This window comes from Trachypithecus francoisi, unplaced genomic scaffold (assembly GCF_009764315.1).
Source record: "Trachypithecus francoisi isolate TF-2019V2 unplaced genomic scaffold, Tfra_2.0 Lachesis_group6, whole genome shotgun sequence".
Classification (NCBI taxonomy): domain Eukaryota; kingdom Metazoa; phylum Chordata; class Mammalia; order Primates; family Cercopithecidae; genus Trachypithecus; species Trachypithecus francoisi.
The window spans coordinates 115083754-115105994 of NW_022681471.1; the positions used below are offsets into that span (position 1 = coordinate 115083754).

The 22241-nt window shown below is 43.3% G+C and overlaps 1 protein-coding gene and 1 pseudogene across 2 annotated transcripts in view; both read left to right on the forward strand.

The window, feature by feature from the left end:
• The window catches only part of MAP7D2 (MAP7 domain containing 2), a 122352-nt gene that overhangs the window by 19669 nt on the left and 80442 nt on the right, over positions 1–22241 (forward strand).
• LOC117077851 lies at positions 17191–17811 on the forward strand (annotated as a pseudogene). The gene has a single exon (XR_004434845.1). The product of XR_004434845.1 is annotated as a 60S ribosomal protein L13a-like (transcript).

Sequence of the window (22241 nt, forward strand, 5' to 3'; positions counted from 1 at the left end):
GACTCTGCTCATGTAGCAACATACTGCAGCTTCTTACTTAACAGAAGGAAAGACTCCAAGGTAAGTAATGTTTTCTTGATCTCAGGGAATGTCATGTGTGTAGACTTAAACCTGCCTTGGAAACTTGAGGTTGGAACGTCTGCAGAAAGTGAAGCCAGAGTAGAGATGAATTTTCAATGCCCCTGGACACAAGATGGTGGGCACAGATGTCTTCGTACTAGAGAAAGAATCTCAGAAGGTGGGATCAGTATTAGACATAAGGCAGACAGGATCATGGCTTCTTTCGGGAGCATCCTGATCCAAGTAAGCACTTTCTGTGTTCTGTTTCATTCCCTAGTTTACTTTGCTGGGCACACACCTGGTTTCATGAGGGCTGTAAGGTTTCCAGGCCTCGTTCTTATCTTTCTAGGCTGCTGAGGTGTTGGCAGCATTCCTGCAGCTTGGCGTTGCTGTGACCTAAGTGAGAGAGAGAGAGAGAGAGAGAGAGAGAGAGAGAGAGAGAGAGTGTGTGTGTGTGTGTGTGTGTGTGTGTGTGTGTGTAACTTGCAGTGTGGCAGAGAACTTCCTTGGCCCTCACAAGGTCAACCAAAACCTGGCTGGTTGGTATTTGGATCAAAAGGGAGTCGGTCTTTGAAGAAAAACATGATCTCAGGATAGGAGGTACTGCGACAGGCCTATGCCAGAGTTATTGGTCCCTGTTTAAAAATGTACTGACAGTGTTACAGCTTTAGTAATTTAGTAAGTACATGTGTGGTTCACAGGCTGATCTGAAATAAGCTGGCTGTGCCAGAGTGGGGCACACCTGGGCCTTGAGTAGTGTGGGTGGCACATGCACCATGAGGGTGGGGACAGCCTGAACCAAACTGGCCGTGTGTTTATGGAGTGCTGCTGACTTCTTGAACATCCACTTATCTCTGCCTGCTGTGTTTGAGATGCGGAAAATGTCAGGTGGCAGCATTCATGCTGAGAACTGTCCCTCTGGGATTTGTACTCCCTCTTTACTCCCTGCCATCCAGGTCTGGAGGTGATCTCGAGAAAGAATATGGGGTGAGCTGTCCTCTGTAATCAGGTGGGTGTTCACTTTCTCCAGGACAGGCACTGGATCTCTGCTCAACATTCTCTGGGGCTGGAGGGGCACCCTTCACCTCCTGGGTCAGGAAGCTCTTTATGTTAATACAAACATGTCTCCTCTTGCTACCCACCCTGTGGAGAGACCAGACAACCCCTTGGCATCCTTTTCACAAAACCTCTAAGTCTCCTTAAATGTGGGGACTAAGAGCCTTTCTGTGGCCTACACCACTTCCAGTTGTTTAAACCCTCCTGGTGTAACTTTTTATTTGGAATTTACTCCTGCGACATTGGTGTCTCCCTTCTCTAACTGTTTGCACAAATTGTCCATAATGTAGCCCTTTCATCTCGGTTAAGAATTTACCACTTAATACCTTAATCTGATCACTTACTGGCTTGGCCACTAACTAGCTATAGGACCCGGCCACAGGTTAGTTTCTTGGCCTCTTCTTTATCTGTGAAATGGGAACATATCTGAAGTACTTCATGGGGTTGAAGGAGGATTATGAAGTGATGCATGGAAAGTGTTTGTAGTGCAGTGTCTTGCACAGAGGTAGTACTCTGTGAAGTAGGAGGGGTGCTTATTATCATCCATGTAGCCAGTACAAGGACCCAGGCTGGATGTCTGTGGACATAAAAAAGATTTTTTTTGTTATAGTATACACTTATATCAATATAGTTATATTAATATATTTATATGATCTTTGCCTTCCAGGGAGCTAGTAACCTAGTGAGATAGGTTGTCTCTAACTTACTGTAATCCAAGTTGAGCATTGATAAGCACCATAAATAAAAATAGAAAAATGGACCGTAAGGCTATATATAGATGAACAGTTCATTCTGGCTGAGAGCTGGGGTCAGTTTTTGTGCATTTATGAGTCCCCAAGGCAAGTTATTTCTTTGGGAGGGACAGTCATTTATACTTTGGTGGCCCATGGTTAGCAGGACAGCACTTCCCACCTGGAAGTGGCCTCTATCTTTGACCCATTCTTCAGTTTCTGCATAGAAATGACATTTCTTTTTCTCTCACCTAGAGCTTAATTTATGATTGAAATTCTTGAAGTATACAGTGATGCCCTATTCAGGAGGCTGTCTAGCCATAGCATTCCTTTTATTCCTCGCCTAATGCAACACTGACAGTAGCATTCATTTTTCCTCTTCCTATAGTATGTCAAGTCTCTTATCCTAGGTCCTAGTTCTTATTGTCCTAGGTGAACTTTCTCTTCCCACTTTGTGCCGTTAGTATTTTTCACAGACATGAAGAGAAAAGAACACTCTTATTTTTTGGCCCCACCCCTCTTTGGCACACATTACTTAGGTGCTTCAGCCCACGCATTGACCCGAGCTTAAGAGAAGGTCCCTCTGACTGTCTGGAGCTGTGGAACTGCACATGGCTTTTGCAAGAGATTAGTGGGTGCTTTAAGTTTTTATTATTATTATTTATTTATTTTTTATTATGCTTTAAGTTCTAGGGTACATGTGCATAACGTGCAGGTTTGTTACATATGTATACTTAAGCCATGTTGGTGTGCTGCACCCATCAACTCGTCAGCACCCATCAATCATCATTTATATCAGGTATAACTCCCCAATGCAATCCCTCCTCCTCCCAGCTCCCCATGATAGGCCCCAGTGTGTGATGTTCCCCTTCCCGAGTCCAAGTGATCTCATTGTTCAGTTCCCACCTATGAGTGAGAACATGCGGTGTTTGGTTTTCTGTTCTTGTGATAGTTTGCTAAGAATGATGGTTTCCAGCTGCATCCATGTCCCTACAAAGGACGCAAACTCATCCTTTTTTATGGCTGCATAGTATTCCATGGTGTATATGTGCCACATTTTCTTAATCCAGTCTGTCACAGATGGACATTTGGGTTGATTCCAAGTCTTTGCTATTGTGAATAGTGCCGCAATAAACATACGTGTGCATGTGTCTTTGTAGTAGAATAATTTATAATCCTTTGGGTATATACCCAGTAGTGGGATGGCTGGGTCATATGGTACATTAGTTCTAGATCCTTGAGGAATTGCCATACTGTTTTCCATAATGGTTGAACTAGTTTACAATCCCACCAACAGTGTAAAAGTGTTCCTATTTCTCCACATCCTCTCCAACACCTGTTGTTTCCTGACTTCTTAATGATTGCCATTCTAACTGGTGTGAGATGGTATCTCATTGTGGTTTTGATTTGCATTTCTCTGATGGCGAGTGATGATGAACATTTTTTCATGTGTCGGCTGTATGAATGTCTTCTTTTGAGAAATGTCTGTTCATATCCTTTCCCCACTTTTTGATGGGGTTGTTTGTTTTTTTCTTGTATATTTGTTTGAGTTCTTTGTAGATTCTGGATATTAGCCCTCTGTCAGATGAGTAGGTTGCAAAAATGTTCTCCCATTCTGTAGGTTGCCTGTTCACTCTGATGGTAGTTTCTTTTGCTGTGCAGAAGCTCTTTAGTTTAATGAGATCCCATTTGTCATTTTGGCTTTTGCTGCCGTTGCTTTTGGTGTTTTAGACATGAAGTCCTTGCCTATGCCTATGTCCTGAATGGTACTACCTAGATTTTCTTCTAGGGTTTTTATGGTATTAGGTCTAACATTTAAGTCTCTAATCCATCTTGAATTAATCTTCGTATAAGGGGTAAGGAAAGGATCCAGTTTCAGCTTTCTACTTATGGCTAGCCAATTTTCCCAGCACCATTTATTAATAGGGAATCCTTTCCCCATTTCTTGTTTCTCTCAGGTTTGTTAAAGATCAGATGGCTGTAGATGTGTGGTATTATTTCTGAGGACTCTGTTCTGTTCCATTGGTCTATATCTCTGTTTTGGTACCAGTACCATGCTGTTTTGGTTACTGTAGCTTGTAGTATAGTTTGAAGTCAGGTAGCGTGACGCCTCCAGCTTTGTCCTTTTGACTTAGGATTGTCTTGGCAATGTGGGCTCTTTTTTGGTTCCATATGAACTTTAAAGCAGTTTTTTCCAATTCTGTGAAGAAAGTCATTGGTAGCTTGATGGGGATGGCATTGAATCTATAAATAACCTTGGGCAGTATGGCCATTTTCACGATATTGATTCTTCCTATCCATGAGCATGGTATGTTCTTCCATTTGTTTGTGTCCTCTTTGATTTCACTGAGCAGTGGTTTGTAGTTCTCCTTGAAGAGGTCCTTTACATCCCTTGTAAGTTGGATTCCTAGGTATTTTATTCTCTTTGAAGCAATTGTGAATGGAAGTTGATTCCTGATTTGGCTCTCTGCTTGTCTGTTACTGGTGTATAAGAATGCTTGTGATTTTTGCACATTAATTTTGTATCCTGAGACTTTGCTGAAGTTGCTTATCGGCTTAAGGAGATTTTGGGCTGAGACAATGGGGTTTTCTAAATATACAATCATGTCATCTGCAAACAGGGACAATTTGACTTTTCTTTTCCTAACTGATACCCTTGATTTCTTTCTCTTGCCTGATTGCCCTAGCCAGAACTTCCAACACTATGTTGAATAGGAGTGGTGAGAGAGGGCATCCCTGTCTTGTCCAGTTTTCAAAGGGAATTTTTCCAGTTTGTGCCCATTCAGTATGATATTAGCTGTGGGTTTGTCATAAATAGCTCTTATTATTTTGAGGTACGTTCCATCAATACCGAATTTCTTGAGCGTTTTTAGCATGAAGGGCTGTTGAATTTTGTCAAAGGCCTTTTCTGCATCTATTGAGATAATCATGTGGTTCTTGTCTTTGGTTCTGTTTATATGCTGGATTACTTTATTGATTTGCGAATGTTGAACCAGCCTTGCATCCCAGGGATGAAGCCCACTTGATCATGGTGGATAAGCTTTTTGATGTGCTGCTGAATCCGGTTTGCCAGTATTTTATTGAGAATTTTTGCATCGATGTTCATCAGGGATATTGGTCTAAAATTCTCTTTTTTGTTGTGTCTCTGCCAGGCTTTGGTATCAGGATGATGTTGGCCTCATAAAAGAGTTAGGAGGATTCCCTCTTTTTCTATTGATTGGAATAGTTTCAGAAGGAATGGTACCAGCTCCTCCTTTTACCTCTGGTAGAATTCAGCTGTGAATCCATCTGGTCCTGGACTTTTTTTGGTGGGTAGGCTATTAATTGTTGCCTCAATTTCAGAGCCTGCTATTGGTCTATTCAGGGATTCAACTTCTTCCTGGTTTAGTCTTGAGAGAGTGTAAGTGTCCAGGAAATTATCCATTTCTTCTAGATTTTCTAGTTGATTTGCGTAGAGGCTTTATAGTATTCTCTGATGGTTGTTTTGTATTTCTGTGGGTCAGTGGTGATATCCCCTTTATCATTTTTTATTGCATCTATTTGATTCCTCTCTCTTTCTTCTTTATTAGTCTTGCTAGTGGTCTGTCAATTTTGTTGATCTTTTCAAAAAACCAACTCCTGGATTCATTGATTTTTTGGAGGTTTTTTGTGTCTCTATCTCCTTCAGTTCTGCTCTGATCTTAGTTATTTCTTGCCTTCTGCTAGCTTTTGAATGTGTTTGCTCTTGCCTTCTAGTCTTTTTTTTTTTTTTTTTTTTTTTTTTTTTTTTTTTTTTGAGACGGAGTCTTGCTCTTCCGCCCAGGCTGGAGTGCAGTGGCCGGCTCTCACTCACTGCAAGCTCCGCCTCCCGGGTTCACGCCATTCTCCTGTCTCAGCCTCCCGAGTAGCTGGGACTACAGGCGCCCGCCTCGTCGCCTGGCTAGTTTTTTGTATTTTTTAGTAGAGATGGGGTTTCGCCGTATTAGCCATTTCGCTCCTGACCTCGTGATCTTTCCCAAATGCTGTTACAGGCTGAGCCAGATATCTTTATTGTGATGTTAGAGTGTCAATTTTAGATCTCCCTCTTTCTCTCATTTAGTGCTATAATTTCCCTCTACTTTAAATGTGTCCCAGAGATTCTGGTATGTTGTATCTTGTTCTCATTGGTTTCAAAGAACATCTTTATTTCTGCTTTCATTTCATATGTACTCAGTAGTCATTCAGGAGCAGTTGTTCAGTTTCCATGTAGTTGAGCGGTTTTGATTGAGTTTCTTAGTCCTGAGTTCTAGTTTGATTGCACTGTGGTCTGAGAGACAGTTTGTTATAATTTCTGTTCTTTGACATTTGCTGAGGAGTGCTTTACTTCCAATTATGTGGTCAATTTTGGAATAAGTGCGATGTGGTGCTGAGAAGAATGTATATTCTGTTGATTTGGGGTGGAGAGTTCTATAGATGTCTATTAGGTCCGCTTGGTGCAGAGATGAGTTCAATTCCTGGATATCCTTGTTAACTTTCTGTCTCGTTGATCTGTCTAATGTTGACAGTGGAGTGTTGAAGTCTCCCATTATTATTGTATGGAGTCTAAGTCTCTTTGTAAGTCTCTAAGGACTTGCTTTATGATCTGGGTGCTCCTGTATTGGGTGCATATATATTTAGGATAGTTAGCTCTTCCTGTTGAATTGATCCCTTTACCATTATGTAATGGCCTTCTTTGTCTCTTTTGATCTTTGATGGTTTAAGTCTGTTTTATCAGAGACTAGGATTGCAACCCCTGCTTTTTTTGTTCTCCATTTGCTTGGTAGATCTTCCTCCATCCCTTTATTTTGAGCCTATGTATGTCTCTGCATGTGAGATGGGTCTCCTGAATACAGCAGACTGATGGGTCTTGACTCTTGATCCAGTTTGCCAGTCTGTGTCTTTTAATTGGAGCATTTAGTCCATTGACATTTAAGGTTAATATTGTTATGTGTGAACTTGATCCTGTCATTATGATATTAACTGGTTATTTTGCTCGTTAGTTGATGCAGTTTCTTCCTAGCCTCGATGGTCTTTACATTTTGGCATGTTTTTGCAATGGCTGGTACGGTTGTTCCTTTCCATGTTTAGGGCTTCCTTCAGGGTCTCTTGTAAGGTGGGCCTGGTGGTGACAATATCTCTAAGCATTTGCTTATCTGTAAAGGATTTTCTTTCTCCTTCACTGATGAAACTTAGTTTGGCTGGATATGAAATTCTGGGTTGAAAATTCTTTTCTTTAAGAACGTTGAATATTGGCCCCCACTCTCTTCTGGCTTGTAGAGTTTCTGCCGAGAGATCTGCTGTTAGTCTGATGGGCTTCCCTTTGTGGGTAACCGACCTTTCTCTCTGGCTGCCCTTAAGATTTTTTCCTTCATTTCAACTTTGGTGAATCTGGCAATTATGTGTCTTGGAGTTGCTCTTCTGGAGGAGTATCTTTGTGGCGTTCTCTGTATTTCCTGAATTTGAATGTTGGCCTGCCCTACTAGGTTGGGGAAGTTCTCCTGGATGATATCCTGAAGAGTGTTTTCCAACTTGGTTCCATTTTCCCCCTCACTTTCAGGCACCCCAATCAGACGTAGATTTGGTCTTTTTACATAATCCCATACTTCTTGCAGGCTTTGTTCATTTCTTTTCTTCTTTTTTCTTTTTTTGTTTCTCTTCTCTCTTCATTTCATTCATTTGATCCTCAATCGCTGATACTCTTTCTTCCAGTTGATCGAGTCGGTACTGAAGCTTGTGCATTTGTCACGTATTTCTCGTGTCATGGTTTTCATCTCTGTCATTTCGTTTATGACTTCTCTGCATTAATTAGTCTAGCTGTCAATTCTTCCACTCTTTTTTCAAGATTTTTAGTTTCTTTGCGCTGGGTATGTAATTCCTCCTTTAGCTCTGAGAAGTTTGATGAACTGAAGCCTTCTTCTCTCATCTCGTCAAAGTCATTCTCTGACCAGCTTTGATCCGTTGCTGGCAATGGGCTGCGCTCCTTTGCAGGGGGAGATGCGCTCTTATATTTTGAATTTCCAGCTTTTCTGCCCTGCTTTTCCCCCATCTTTGTGGTTTTATCTGTCTCTGGTCTTTGATGATGGTGACGTACTGATGGGGTTTTGGTATAGGTGTCCTTCCTGTTTGATAGTTTTCCTTCTGACAGTCAGGACCCTCAGCGATAGGTCTGTTGGAGATTGCTTGAGGTCCACTCCAGACCCTGTTTGCCTGGGTATCAGCAGCAGAGGTTGCAGAAGATAGAATATTGCTGAACAGCGAGTGTACCTGTCTGATTCTTCCTTTGGAAGCTTCCTCTCAGGGGTGTACTCCACCCTGTGAGGTGTGGGGTGTCAGACTGCCCCTAGTGGGGGATGTCTCCCAGCTAGGCTACTCAGGGGTCAGGGACCCACCTGAGCAGGCAGTCTGTCGGTTCTCAGATCTCACCCTCCGCCTTGGGAGATCCACGGCTCTCCCCAAAGCTGTCAGACAGAGTCGTTCGCGTCTGCACAGGCCCCCCGCTGCTTCCCCTGTTGGTCTTCAGCTGTGTGCTGTCCCCAGAGGTGGAGTCTACAGAGACAGGCAGGCTTCCTTGAGCTGCTGTGAGCTCCACCCAGTTCGAGCTTCCCAGTGGCTTTGTTTACCTACTTAAGCCTCAGCAATGGCGGGCGCCCCTCCCCCAGCCTCGCTGCTGCCTTGGGGATAGATCGCAGCAGACTGCTGTGTTAGCAATGAGGGAGGCTCCGTGGGCATGGGACCCTCCCGGCCAGGTGTGGGATATATTCTCCTGGTGTGCCTGTTTGCTTAAAGCGCAGTATTGGGGTGGGAGTTACCCGATTTTCCAGGTGTTGTGTGTCTCAGTTCCCCTGGCTAGGAAAAGGGATTCCCTTCCCCCTTGCGCTTCCAGGTGAGGCGATGCCTCGCCCTGCTTCAGCTCTTGCTGGTCAGGCTGCAGCAGCTGACCAGCACCGATTGTCCGGCACTCCCTAGTGAGATGACCCCAGTACCTCAGTTGAAAATGCAGAAATCACCGGTCTTCTGTGTTGCTCGCGCCGGGAGTTGGAGACTGGAGCTGTTCCTATTCGGCCATCTTGCTCCAGAGCTGAATTTTTCTCGGTGTGCTTTAAGTTTTAAGTTTAAGAGTTTATCTCTGTACTGGACATATGGTAACTAATTCCATGTGTGGCTACTTAATTAAAATTAAATAAAAGTAACAATGAGTTTCTTGATTGCACTAAGCCACGTTTCAATGCTCATTAGGCCAGTTGGATGGCACAGATATAGAACATTCCTGTCATTGCAAAAAATTCCATGGGTCAGGCTGGTCTAGGGGTGCCTTACAGTTGTAGGCTACTAATAGGAAGATTGATGTTCATTCAGGCTTCATGGTTTATATTTTCCTCCGAATGACCCAAGTTGAATATCTAAGCTTAAATCTCATCAACTAATGCAATTAAATATTTTAACCTCCTTAAATTTGAATACAAAAGGGATTCATTTTCTTTTTTTTTTTTTTTTTTTTTTTTTTTTTTTTTTTTTTTGAGACGGAGTCTCGCTCTGTCGCCCAGGCTGGAGTGCAGTGGCCGGATCTCAGCTCACTGCAAGCTCCGCCTCCCGGGTTTACGCCATTCTCTCGCCTCAGCCTCCCGAGTAGCTGGGACTACAGGCGCCCGCCATCTCGCCCGACTAATTTTTTGTATATTTTAGTAGAGACGGGGTTTCACCGTGTTAGCCAGGATGGTCTCGATCTCCTGACCTCGTGATCCGCCCGTCTCGGCCTCCCAAGTGCTGGGATTACAGGCTTGAGCCACCGCGCCCGGCCGGTATTCATTTTCTGAAGTCTTTTTTGTGCTGCCTAATTACCCTGAAGCAGATATCAAGCATGGATTCTTAGAGGTGAGGACCTTAATTTGTTTTTTATTGTGGTAGAATATATGTAACATAAACTTCACCACTTTAACCATTTTAAGTGCACAATTTAGTGGCATTAATACATTCACAGTGTTGTGTAACCATTATCACTATCTGTTTTCAGAACTTTCTCCATCATCCCAAATACAACATATACCTGCTAAATAATAACTTCCCCTTCCACCTCCCCCCAGTCTACTTTCTGTCTCCCTGCATTTGCCTATTCTAGGTACCTCATATAAGTGGAATCATAAAAAATTTATCCAATGTACTGACTCATTTCACTTAGCATAATATCCTCAAGGTTCATTCGTGTTGTATGTATAAGTAGTATGTGTCAGAATTTTTTTCTTTCTTTTCTTCTTTTTTTTTTTTTTAAGAGACAGGGTCTTGCTCTGTCGCAGAGACTGGAGTGCAGTGATGTGATCATAGTTCACTGTAACCCCAAACTCCTGAGCTCAAGTGATCCTCCCACCTCAGCCTCCCCAGTAGCTAGCACTATTGGCGTGCACCACCGTGCCTGACTAATTAAAAAAAAAAAAATTGTAGAGACAAGGTCTCCCTATGTTGCCCAGGCTGATCTTAACTCCTGACCTTAAGCAATCCTCTTGTCTTAGCCTCCCAAATTGTTGGGATTACAGGTACGAGCCACTGCACCCAGCCAGAATTCCTTTTCTTTTTTTCTTTCTTTTTTTGAGAAAGAGTCGTGCTCTGTCGCCCAGGCTGGAATGCAATGGCACAATCTCAGCTTACTGCAACCTCCGTCTCCCGGGATCAAGTGATTTTCCTGCCTCAGTTTCCCGAGTAGCTGGGATTACAGGTGCCCACCACCATGCCCGGCTAATTTTTTGTATTTTTAGTAGAGATGGGGCTTTGCCATGTTGGCCAGGCTGGTCTCGAACTCCTGACCTCAGGTGATCCACCTGCCTCAGCCTCCCAAAGTGCTCAGATTATAGGCGTGAACCTCTGCGCCCAGCCTTCTTTTCTTTTTAAGGCCAAATAATCTTTCTTTGCATAGATATACCACATTTTGTTTATCCATTCATTTGTTAGTAGACATTGGGGTTGCTTCCCCCTTTTGGCTACTGCGAATAATGCTGCTATGAACATAGGTGTGCACATATCTATTTGAGTCCCTGCTTTCAATTCTTTTGGATATATACCCAAAGTGGAATTACTGGATCATATGGAAATGCTATTGTTTGACCCTGTTTTGTGCTGGGGGAGAAGTGGGGAGACAGGGTGGGTCTTGCTCTGTTCCCCAGGCTGAAGTTCACTGGTGCAGTCGTAGCTCACTGCAGCCTCAAATTCCTGGGCTTAAGTTATCCTCCTACCTCAGCCTCCAAAGTAGCTGGAAAAACAGTCACTTGTCAGAATACTCAGCTAATTTTTAAATTTTTTGTAGAGATGTGGTCTCACTATGTTGCCAAGGCTGGTGTCTGAATTCCTGGCCTCAAATGATCTTCCCGCCTCCACCTCCCAAAGTGCTGTAATTACAGACATGAGCCACTGTGTGTGGCCTTGGCCCTGATTTAAAAGAAACAGAAGAACTTAAAATCATTGTTGAGATATAATTCACAGTAACATAAATTTCATCCTTGTGAAATGTACATATAGCTGAGTCGTTTTTAGTATATTCATGAGGTCATGCAATCATCTCCACTAGTCACTGATTTTTTATTTTTTTTTTAGACAGAGTCTCACTTTGTTGCCCAGGCTAGAATGCAGTGGTATGATCTTGGCTTACTGCACTGCCTGGGATTACAGGTGTGAGCTACCGCTCCCGCCTAGTCACTGATTTTTATAGCCTCTTAGGAACTAAAGGGAGAGAAAGAATCTAGAAAGTGGCTTGGGTGCAAGGAAGGGAGCTTTCAGGATTATGTATGATACTCTTAAAACAGGATATTTGTTAATCCCAGCACTTTGCAAGGCCAAGGCGAGCAGATCGGTTGAGGTCAGGAGTTTCAGACCAGCCTGGCCAACGTGGTGAAATCCCATCTGTATTAAAAATAGAAAAATTAGCTGGGTGTGGTGGCGCATGCCTGTAATCTCAGCTACTTGGGAGGTTGAGGCAGGAGAATTGCTTGAATCCGGGAGGTGGAGAATATTTGTACCAATTCCATGAAATGCCTCATAATCTTTAGCAACAATCCTCTGCCCACTGTGAGGCTTTCCAACCTGAAGGTTGTAGAAAGGCTCCCCTGCTACCTGACATATTTTCAGCTACTTGTGAGGCCTTGTTTTATGGAACGGGATGTTGAAGAACCTCACAAATGGGTCAGACTTCCCAGCAATGCTCTGGAAGCCTGCTAATATAGGAGCAGACAGGTGTTCATGTGCTGTAAGCTTTGTCACATGGCCTTCCCTAGCAGGGAACTGCTTCTGTTCCTTCTCTGGTTCTGGCCCTAAATTCTAAAGCTACTTGCATTTCCAAACATAAAGCAAGTTGTTTATAATAAATGCCTTAAATATTTGATTTTCAGATTCATATTGCTCTGCTTTGGAGCAAGGATACAACTCCTCTGCTTTTGTTATTACAAGCCATGTATACATATACCAGGGTGCTCTAGTTTTCACTTGTTCTCATCCTTTAGTTGTGGTTTTAATATTTTATGCTTTGGACATGGGTTTATTGTGGTTTTCAGATACATGGCCAGCTTTCTTTTCTTTCTTTTTTTAATACATCATACAATTCACCCCTTTAAAGTATTCAGTTCAGTGGATTTTAGCATATTAAGTCATGCAACCATCACCACAATCAATTCCAGAATATTTTCATCACCCCAAAAAGAAATCCCTCACTTGTTTTCCCCCAAACCCCTGCCCTAGGCTACCCAACCACTAATCTCAGTCTCTGTAGATTTTTGACCAGCGTTCTTGCATTCTTGTTTAATGGTGAATTTTTTTTTTTTTTTTTTTTTTGGAGACAGAGTCTTGCTCTGTCACCCAGGCTGGAGTGCAGTGGCGCGATCACGGCTCGCTGCAACCTCCACCTCCCCGTTCAAGCAATTCTCCTGCCTCAGCCTCCCGAGTAGCTAGGACTACAGGTGCGTGCCACCATGCCAAGCTAATTTTGGATTTTTAGTAGAGATGGGGTTTCACCATGTTGACCAGGCTGGTCTTGGACTCCTGACCTTAGGTGATCTTCTACCTCAGCCTCCCAAAGTACTGGGATTACAGGCGTGAGCCACCGCACCCAGGCTAATGGTGACTTTCTTCCTCTCTAGGTTATAGTATAAGCCACCACCCTTTTTTCCATCTCTTCCATTTTTGTCTTTTCCCCTTCCCTCCCTCCCCTCTTCTGATATTAGCAGGTTAGCTCTAAATTCTCCTTAATTAACTCCCAAACTGGATGAATTGGTGGATGTGGCACAACTGCAAGAATTCATCCAACAAACCAGGGATGGACAAATAGTGTGTTTGAGCCCTCGAACACCCTTCTAAGTCATCTGCCTTCATTCTGTCACTATGAGGCCAGCCTTCTTTTCACTGGCTGGGAGGCTGCAGGGACTGAGAGCTAGGCCAGCAAGAGAGAACTGGGTGGAAGCTGCTCTCAGATTGATCAGTCACATGGCCTGGGGAGCAATGAACTGAGATTTCGGTGTGTGGCCCATGTGAGTGAGTGCTGGGACAGAAATCAAATGCTTGCCTTACAAATGTAGTGTCCAGATTTATAAATTCAGCCACTGGATTCTCCTCTTAACAGAAACATTTAATAGTCAAATTAAAGTTTCAAATCAGTTTACAAATTACAGTCTGAAATACCAGTATTTAACTTGAGAAGCACTGTTACTAGTACCTGGTACAGAGTAAGAACTCAATGTGTTAGCTGTTGGAAGGGCCAGGGGAAACCTCCCTTTTGCCCTCTAAGGTTTGCTGAAAAGTGAACTCACAACAGCAGATTAATTAGAGAAAAGGCATACACATTTTATTAACGTTTACACAGGGAGAACCGTGAATGACTACCTATCCCCAACAAGGTTCAGAGGCTTTACCATCCTGGCAAATAAGTTCTGAGAGGGGGGAAGAAGAGGATTCTGTTGAGAGGATCACTAGGGAGAATAAATGGATCAGGGGACAAGATAACTTGTACACTATCTTGTGAAAGGGTCTTTCAGGTGTGGTTACATTCCTGGTCTTACAAGGAGGGGAAGAAAAAAATAAATGTTCCTTTTGTTGGGTCTGGACCTTAGGCGATAAAGGAACTTCAGCTTCATCCTGCTCTGAGAGAGACATTGGTGGGGAAGGCAGGGGAAGGTCAGAGAGACCTTGAGGCTTCTTCAGTTCAGTATGTCAAAGTGCCGTATTTTGGGATATCTGCTTCTGAGCCCCAACACGGTTATTAAGAGGCCATATTTTATTGTCTGCCTACTATATACAAGGCACAGGTTAGGTTTTGTGAAAAATGAGCCAAAGCTTCTTGAATGGAATTCAAGCCTTATTTATGTTATAATGTGCAGGAGTTTAGCAGGTTAATGCTGGGGAAGCAGAGACTTGGTAGCATCCACGTTTTGCTTGCTTCTTTAGAAACATATATTTTATTAAATAAATTTTTATAAAACAATGTGTTGACTGTAGATACCATCAACACAGGAAAGGTTTGGTTAAGCTTAGATTCTTGCTGAGAATTGTAGATATTATAATTTCTTGTGGATAATTTAAAAAATTTATCATTTGCTATTAGCCACTGGTAGCTTTAATCAAGGCAAACCATCTTGCTCAAAACAAATAACCTTGACCAAAAAGGGTAGCCAGGGTCCTATTTAGTCTATCTACAGATTGTTTTTGGTTGAAAAGACATCAGTGTTTGTTCCATGCTATACATGTATCTCCTGTTTCATTACATCTCTATATTGCTGGGAATGAAACAAGTACCAGCAGACCCTTGCTGTGGAATTTTCTGAGCCAAGTCAGAGAGAAGCACAGTGTGCTCTTAGAACAAGATCTGTCCTGCCTTTTTTTTGTATTCTGGAGTACACTTGGGGAGAAATAGAGTAAGCTGCTCTTTGGGGAGGAAGTTTGGGCTTTTGATTTATTTTGAAGGAGTTTAAGAAATGCTACCACCACGCCTGGCTAATTTTTGTATTTTTAGTAGAGAAGAGGTTTCACCATGTTGGCCAGGCTGGTCTTGAACTCCTGACCTCAGGTGATCCCCCCCCCATCTCAACCTCCCAAAGTGCTGGGATTACAGGTGTGAGCCACCACACCCAGCCAGTACTAGTTTTTTTTTATTGCTAAAGAGTGTTCTGGGCCGGACATGGTGGCTCACTCCTGTAATCCTAGCACTTTGGGAGGCAGAGACGGGCAGATCACTTGAGGTCAGGAGTTTGAGACCAGCCTGGCCAACATGGTGAAACCCCATCTCTACTAAAAATACAAAAATCAACTGGGCATGGTGGTGGGCGCCTGTAATCCCAGCTACTCTGGAGGCCGAGGCAGGAGAATCGCTTGAACCTGGGAGGTGGAGGTTGCAGTGAGCTGTAACCACGCCACTGCTCTCCAGCCTGGGCAACAAGAACAAGACTCCATTTCCAAAAAAAAAAAAAGACTGTTCCACTCACAGTGAATATACTACAGTGTTTTTGCTCCATTGCTGTTTTATCCATTCTCTCTTTTTTTTGTCTGAGATGAGGTCTTACTCTGTCACCCATGCTGGAGTGCCGTGGCGCCACCTGGGCGCATTGTAATCTTCGCCTCCCAAGCTCAAGCAGTCCCACCTCAGCCTTCTGAGGAGCTGGGACCACAGTCACGTGCCACCATGCCTGGCTAAGTTTTATTCATTTTCTCTCTGATGGATAGTTGGCATATTTCCGGCTTTGGGCAATAATGAATAAAGATGCTGTGAACATGCATGTGCAAACCACCTTGTGGTCCTGTGTTTGCTTTATTTCTCTTGGGTAAATCCCTCAGGGCGGGATTGCTGGGTCATATGTATGTTTTAACTGTGGAAAGAACTGCCAAATCTTTTCCCAAGTGGTTGTATTCTTTTACACCCTCACCTGAAGTGTATGAAAGTTCTGACTCCTTTGCACCTTTGCTAGTACTTGCTATAGTCAATTTTTTGTGGGATTTAAATTTTTTTTTTGCCATTCCAGTATGTGTATAATGGTACGGGTTTCTCATTGGTTTTACCTTGCATTTCCCTAATGATTAAAGATGTTGAATGTTTTTTCATGTGTTGATTACCATGTGAAGTGTTTGTTCACTTTTTTTTTTTTTTTTTTTTTTTTTTTTTTGATCTGTCTCCCAGGCTGGAGTGCAAACAGGTTTCGCTGTGTTGGCCAGGCTGGTCTCGAACTCCTAACCTCGTGATCTGCCCGCCTCAACCTCCCAAAAGTTCTGGGAATACAGGCGTGAGCCACCACACCCAGCCGGATTCAGCAACTAATTTCTACATCTTAAAGCTCCTACAAGTTTATGACACATTATTATGTGACAGAAATAGACTAAAAATAACTTTCTGTGCAAAAATAGTTCTGGAAGTCATGTCACAGGGCCCTTGGCCCAGCAGGGAGCCACTTTTAGCTGGAGCTAAAAGCCAGCATTGTAAATAGCATAGAATTGACTGTAAAGGGGCAAAAGGGAATGTTTTGGGATGATGGAAGTATTCTAAAACTTGATTATGGGGGTAGCTGCAAGACTCTATAAATTCACAGTGGTCACTTAAAATGGTTGAACTTTACAGTATGTAAGTTACACCTCAAAAAAACTATATTAGAAAGAAAGGGAGAAGGGGGGAACGAGAGAGGAGAGGAAAGGAAAAGGAATAGAAAAGCACAAATATAGGAGGGCATTGTTTTGTAAAAACCCATTTCAGCTACAGAAATATGTACATTGTAGATATGTATTTCTAATTGTGGAGTTATTAATGATCTAAAACGTTGGAAAGCTCCTGCTCCAAGGGAATGACGTCTAGGGCAGTGCTTTGCAAACTTTATGGGAATCCCCTGGGGATCTTCTTATAATGCATTTCATATTCAATAGGTCTGGGGCAGGGACTAAGAGTCCACATTTTGAACAAGTTTCAGCTCATGCTGACATTGCTGGTCTGTGGACCTCACTTCTGAGTAGCAAGGACTAGGGCATAAATTGAGGCTGAGCTATTGAGAATACACAAACTTAAGATTGTCATTATTGGAAGGGTCTTTAGAAAAATCTAGTACAGTATTTCCCAAATGGACATTATCATGAGAACCTTCTGCGGGTACTTATTAAAGCATAGATTCCTATAATCAAGACAATATGATACTGGCATAAGGGTAGACAAACATGTCAATAGAAGAGAATGCAGAGTCCATGTATAAGTAATTGAATATTTGACAAAGACATCAAGATAATTTAATGGAAAAAGAACAGTCTTTTCAGCAAATGGTGCTGGAACAACTGAATATCCATATGCAAGACATGACCTGTGATTGATACCTTGCATCATATATAAAAATTAACTCCAGCTTTTCCCAGGCGGCTGCCGAAGATGGCCGAGGTGCAGGTCCGGGTGCTCGATGGTCGAGGCCATCTCCTGGGCCGCCTGGCGGCCATCGTTGCTAAACAGGCCGGAAGGTGGTGGTCCTACGCTGCGAAGGCATCAACATTTCTGGCAATTTCTACAGAAACAAGTTGAAGTACCTGGCTTTCCTCCGCAAGCGGATGAACACCAACCCTTCCCGAGGCCCCTACCACTTCCGGGCCCCCAGCCGCATCTTCTGGCGGACCGTGCGAGGCATGCTGCCTCACAAGCCCAAGCGAGGCCAGGCTGCCCTGGACCGCCTCAAGGTGTTTGACGGCATCCCACCGCCCTACGACAAGAAAAAGCGGATGGTGGTTCCTGCTGCCCTCAAGGTCGTGCGTCTGAAGCCTACAAGAAAGTTTGCCTATCTGGGGCGCCTGGCTCACGAGGTTGGCTGGAAGTACCAGGCAGTGACAGCCACCCTGGAGGAGAAGAGGAAAGAGAAAGCCAAGATCCACTACCGGAAGAAGAAACAGCTCATGAGGCTACGGAAACAGGCCGAGAAGAACGTGGAGAAGAAGATTGACAAATACAGGTCCTCAAGACCCACGGACTCCTGGTCTGAGCCCAATAAAGACTATTAACTCCTTAAAAAAAAAAAAAAATTAACTCCAAAATAGACCTAAACCTAAAGCCATAAAACTTCTAGAAGAAAATACAGGAGAGGCCGGGCACGGTGGCTCACACCTGTAATCCTAGCACTGGGAGACCAAGGCGGGCAGATCGCTTGAGGTCAGGAGTTTGAGACCAGCCTGGCCAACATGGTGAAACCCTGTCTCTACTAAAAATACAAAAATTAGCCAGAAATTGCTCGAACCCGGGAGGTGGAGGTTGCAATGAGCTGAGATCATGCCATTGCACTCCAGCCTGGGCAATAGAGCGAGACTCTGTCTCAAAAGAAAAAAAAAAAAAAAAAAGAACACAGGAAAACCTTCATGACCTTGGGGTACGCAAGGACTTCTTAGAACACAAGAAGCTCAAATTATAAATAAAAAAATTGATAAATCAAACTTCATCAAAAATTAATCTTTTCTTCAAAGACACCATTAAAATTAAAAGGCAAATAATATGAGGAAAAATATCCACAATAAAAATGTCAGACAAAGAATTGTGTCCAGGCTGGGTGTGGTGACTCATGCTTGTAATCCCAACACTTTGGGAGGCTGAGGTGGAGGATTGCTTGAGTCCAGGAGTTCGAGACCAGCCAGAGCAAGATGGTGGGACCCTGTCTCTGCAAAAAAAAAAAAAAAAAAAATTAGCTGGGTGTGGTAGGATGCACCTGTAGTCCCAGTTACCAGGGAGGCTGAGCCAGTAGGATCCCTTGAGCGCAGGAATTTGAGGTGACAGTGAGCTATGATGATGTCATGGCACACTCTAGCCTGGGACACAGAGCGAGACTCCATCTCAAAAAAAAAACAAAAAAAAAAAACTATTGACCAACCTTCTTGTGAATAAAATATAAGCAAACAAAAACATCTTGCAGCTCAATAAGTAACCCAAAACATGTGCAGATGTGAACAGAGGCTGGGCACAGCTTACACCTGTAATCCCAACACTTTGGGAGGCCGAGGCAGGCAGATCACTTGAGGTCAGGAGTTGGAGGCCAGTCTGGCCAACATGGTGAAACCCTGTCTCTACTAAAAAAAAAAAAAAAAAATAAAATAAAATAAAAATTAGCCGGGCATGGTGGTGTGCACCTGCAATCCCAGCTACTCGGGAAGCTGAGGCAGGAGAATCGCGTGAACCTGGGAGGCAGAGGTTGCAGTGACCCAAGATAGCACCATTGCACTCCAGCCCAGTGGCAGTGTGAGACTCTGTCTCAAAATAAATAAATAAATAAATAAATAAACAAACAAACAAATAAATAAATAAATAAATTAGTTGCTGGATCCATAAGTTAAAATAATTTTGACCTTCTTAAACTCCCCCGTTGACTTGTGACATTTTTGAGCCTGGACTTGCTATTTGCTTGTGAGTTAGACTATGATGGTTAGCAGAGAGGTAAAATGATTTTAAATATTTTACTAAGTAATAGTCACATGTGTCTGAAATACTGTAATTTCTGAAAATAGGGCTAGATTTGTAAAGTTTTATTGCCTGAGACAGGCTCTGAAAGTCTTTTCCTTTTAATGAATTAGAAGCCCAGAGTTGAATATGTTGTCTTAGTCTGTTTGTGTTGCTATAAAATAATGCCCGAAGCTGGGTAATTTATAAAGAGAAGAGGTTTATTTAGCTCATGATTCTACAGACTGTGCAAGAAGCATCTGATTCTAGTGAGGGCCTCAGGCTACTTCCACTCATGCGGAAGGGGAAGGGGAGTCAGCATGTGCACAGACCACATGCAGAGATAGAGGAAGAGAGAGGGAGGAAAGGCATGTGCTGGATTCTTTTTTACATCCAGCTCTGGAGGGACTCTCATGGGAACTAACAGAGCAAGAACTCTCGTTACCACGAGGATAGCACCAAACCCTCATGACCCAAACTCCTCCCACCTGGCTTTACCACCAATATTGGGGATGAAATGTCAACATCAGTTATCCAGACTATAACATATGTGTTACAGGTTTCTGTTGTGAAGTGAAATATATTTTCCTTTGCAAACCATGCCTTTAAGGCAAGGCCTTGCCTTTCACCTCTAGGCAACTGTCACCCCCCACCAGTGTTGTTATTCCGGAGTCAGACTGCCTGAGTTTGCAACACACTATCTGCCACTTACTGGTTCTGTGACCTCAGGAAAGTGTCTTAAGTCTCAGTTTCCCCACCTGGAAAATGGGGACAATAATAGTCCTTACTGTATAGATTTGTTAGGATAATCAAATAAGTATAGACATGTAAAGCATTTAGGGAGGCTGAGGCAGGAGAATTGCTTGAACCCAAGAGGTGGAGGTTGCAGTGAGCCGAGATCACACCTCTGCACTCCAACCTGGGCAACAGAGTGAGACTGTCTCAAAAAAAAAAAAAAAAAAAAAAAAAAAGCATTTAGGACTGTGCCCGACATGATCAATGTTGATTATTATCGTCATCATTATTATTGTTATCCTCATTATCATTATTTCTCTAAACTGGCTATTGTTGAAATCTCTCATTAAGCTATTTTCCATGCCTCCCAAATTATTTAACAACTAAACTTATCACTTTTCCCCCCAGTCTCCCAAGGCTACTTCCTATTTCTGCACATTTCTGCATACGATGCTAACCACTGTTCTCCTGGCTTCCCAGGCCCAAAACTTCAGATCTCCTTTGACTCTCTCCTCCCCACCTCCATTCAGTTGCCTATATGTGTAGTGTCTACCTTTTCATACTAGAATTATCCTTTCCTTTCCGTTCAGATTCTAATCACCTCTCATCTGGATTATCATTTATCGTGTAGCTGAATGGGAGAACAAGTTCCCGTGGGCCCAGCCCTGGACCCACCTGTGTGGGCTAGGGGACAGGAACAACTGGGAAGACAGGATTGGGTGTGGGGCATGTACATCAGCAGCGTGAGGGACAGGATAAGGAAAGGACAGTGAGAAAAAGGCTCTGAGAAGGACCGGCTACACCTTAGGGCCTGCCTGTATTTGAAATGCCTTTATTGGCTTTTTTGCGTATTCCTCACGGACATCTCTGCATACAATGAAGGTCTTAGGGTAATTTGGACGAAATGGCTTGTTACCAGCTTGAATGATCACTTAGAAAAAAACTGTGCAGGCCTGTGCGGTGGCTCACATCTGTAATCCCAGCACTTTGGGAGGCTGAGGTAGGTGGATCACTTGAGGTCAGGAATTTGAGACCAGCCTGGCCAACATGGTGAAACCCCATCTCTACTAAAATACAAAAATTAGCTGGGCGTGGTGGCAGATGCCTGTAATCCCAGCTACTTGGAGGCTGAGGCAGGAGAATCGCTTGAACCCGGGAGGTGGAGGTTGCAGTGAGCCAAGTTGTGCCACTGCACTCCAGCCGGGCAACAGTGAGACTTCATCACAAAAAAAAAAAAAGAAAAAAACTTGAGAAGCATTTTACCCCGCCTTCCCTGTCTTTATCTTTGTTTCTTACATTTGGTGACCATATTGGCTATGTATTGTGTGCATACAACCATCACGTCCTGTCCTTAGCAGAGAACTCCAATTTTGAAACCTCAGAGGTTGGATATTGTGCTCGATGAAAGTACTCAGTGCCATATTGATGAGCAGAATGTTGGGTTACCTTGGGAACACAGACGTACTTCCTTGTTACTATAAAAAGGGACACAGTGGCTGTGGTTGTAAGGCAACCTACATTTTACTGATTCTTTATGGTAAAAACGACGTGCCTGTAGGGAAATGCTGTATTTTTTAAGAACTTTGATCAGATGCATCAGACATCCTTTTAGTGCTGATCAAATCGGGTAAACCCAGTTTTCAGTACTTAAGGGTTTTTACAGGTATCAAAGCTGTTTCCATCCATTCCTCTTCTCCTCTTTCCTATGCCCACAGTAAGTAGGCAGGATATTTGTTGTAAGACTCAGTATGAATTGTTTTCACCAACGTGGATTATGACTAAGAGTATAATTTATACTAATGTCCTTAGGAGGGGACTTATTTGCCTGGTGGGGCCTGTATAGGTCATATGAAGGCAGATGGTGTGTGTTTGACCTCCTCAGGGTGGCCTATGGAGCAGAGTTGCCTGGCCAAGTAAGCCTTCCCACTCCAGATTGTGAGGCAGCTCAATGTATTTGCCTCGCTTGCAGGTTCCTACTATGGTTTCACTGCACTGCCATCTGGGATAGGAAGGTTGGTGCAGTTTATTCCATAATAATTAAAAGCCTTACCACTACTAATAGGGTGTTTAGATACAGCCCTACTGGCGGGGTGTGGTAACTTGCACCTGTAATCCCAACACTTTGAGAGGCTGAGACGGCAGATCATTTGAGGCCGGGAGTTCGAGACCAACCTGGCCAACATGTCAAAACCCCATCTCTACTAAAAATATAAAATTAGCCGGGCGTGGGTGTTGCGCAACTGTATCCCAGCTACTCGAGAGGC